The 2,114-nt window shown below is 43.9% G+C and overlaps 1 long non-coding RNA gene across 1 annotated transcript; it reads right to left on the reverse strand.

Moving 5' to 3' along the window:
* On the reverse strand, nt 1–1,298 carry LOC138658103 (uncharacterized). Its single transcript, XR_011317345.1, has 2 exons — nt 1,190–1,298; nt 1–1,037 (listed from the first exon to the last, which is right to left on the reverse strand). It is a non-coding gene; the product is annotated as an uncharacterized lncRNA (long non-coding RNA).
* Nucleotides 1,299–2,114: the final 816 nt, after the last annotated feature.

A 2,114-nucleotide genomic window follows, 5' to 3' on the forward strand; every position in this document is an offset into this window, starting at 1 on the left:
TTTGTTTGGTGAAAACGGAAAGGCACAAGAACTTTATTTCAAAACACAACGCATTATACAATCAGGGGACATTTTAACAATAACCATACATAGTATGGTTAAATGACATGGACTCCACAGTGTTTACATGACATCATAATAACACGAAGAATTAAACCATTTGATCTTGCCATGAAACACGGCCAACATCAGAAACAAAGTATGCAGCAAATTGGTCCCTCATATGAGCAATCTCCAAAGTTGTCCGCAGAGGATGAGCTTGATAATCAGGCAATGGATTTGGTATGGGTTCATCGAGTTCCACGTTGACTCTCTCTTTATCAATAATAAAATTGTGGAGAACCACACACGCCTTCACCACCTCATCCACTGTCTCAATTTTCAAATTTATGGCGGATCCTAAGATACGCCATTTGGAGACCAGGATGCCAAAGGCGCACTCCACAGTTCTTCTGGCCCTGGACAGTCTATAATTAAATATAGTTTTGGTGCGGTCCAACCCACGACTTGAGTACGGTTTAAGTAGGTTGCCACTCATTTGAAAAGCCTCATCACCAACAACAACAAATGGCAGGGCCGGGCCGTCGGTGTTGGGAAGAGGTCGTGGATGGGGGAAATTAAAATTGTTATTGTACAATCTTCGGCCCATATCAGACTCCTTAAATGTCCGTGAATCATTTGCACGACCAAACGCTCCAATGTCCACAGCGAGAAACCTGCAGTCCGCACCTGCAATTGCCATCAGCACGGTGGAAAAGTATTTTTTATAATTAAAAAAAAGAGATCCACTTCTTGAAGGCTTGGTAATCCTAATGTGCTTCCCATCCACGGCTCCAATACAGTTAGGGAAAGAACACACTTGTTCAAATTTTTGGGCGTTGGCAAGCCATATTTCTCTTGTAGGGATGGGTAAAAATTCCTCCCGGAGGTTGTCCCACAATGCGCGGCATGTGTCGGCAATAATACCCGACAGTGTTGAGACTCCAATCCGAAACTGGAAATGCAGTGATCTCAATGTCTCTCCGGTAGCCAGGAAACTGACAAGAAGAAAAATAAATAAATATAATTAATAAAATTGTTATGAAAGAATTTTTCATTTTTAATAACAATCCCCCCACCCCACAAAACAAAAACACGTTACTTTAAAAAATGGCAAGAACATATAAATCCTTCACATTCCATTACGTACCGTAGAGTCACCAGCAGACGTTCCTCAGGGGAAATCGATTTACGGAGCTGCGTGTCCTGCCTGGAAATGGTTCCTTCCACCAGACGCAGCAGATATCGGAAGCTGTCTTTTGACATCCCGGTGTATTCAAAGTATTTGTCCTGGTTCTCATTTAATTCGCCAAACAGACAATGGTAGGCTCCACGACTCTCTCGGACTTCCACTATAGGGTGTAGCCAAAAACGCCGACGACTCCTTCTCCGTAGTTTGTCTCTTTTCCTCTGTTCATGACAGGCAATAGCATAAGCAATAGCAAGGGCTAATTCCAGCTGAAAATTGAGGTAGATACTCTCCATGGGACGATCCATCTTGATTCTCTATGGTTGGAAATAATCTATGCCGGGGTATATATACCACTATTACATTAATACCCACCCCCATCTACCCATTGGTGGCATTATCGATTGTCTAGACACTAGACCCACCCTCTTCTATTCATTGGTGGTGTTATCTAGTGTCTAGACACTAAATTGTGTGTAAAGATCTAATCAGTGTTTGACAACGCATACGTCGTAAAACGCTGCGTTTTTTGTAAAAACGCAACAAAAACGCACCAAAAACGCTGCGTTTTACGACGCATCCGTCCGACGCTTGCGTCAAAAAAGGTGCGTTTTTGCGTGCGTTTCCGATGCGTCGTGCGTTGCGTCGGCAACGCTGCGTCGCATGACGCTAATGTGAACGTAGCCAAACATGGTCTTCTCCTTCCTTCTGTGTCCTGGAGGTGCTCCTGGAAACTGTAAATCCCTTTCTCGTTATCTTCGTCGCTTCTCAAACTCACACAGGACAGCCACTCTCGCTGCACTCAGAAAAGTCTGTCGAATTTCACAAGTCCACACCGTTACAGGCTGTGGGTCCTCTCTTGCAGAAAACAGCACAAAGTTCTCTC

The sequence above is a fragment of the Ranitomeya imitator genome, chromosome 1, assembly GCF_032444005.1.
Source record: "Ranitomeya imitator isolate aRanImi1 chromosome 1, aRanImi1.pri, whole genome shotgun sequence".
Lineage (NCBI taxonomy): Eukaryota > Metazoa > Chordata > Amphibia > Anura > Dendrobatidae > Ranitomeya > Ranitomeya imitator.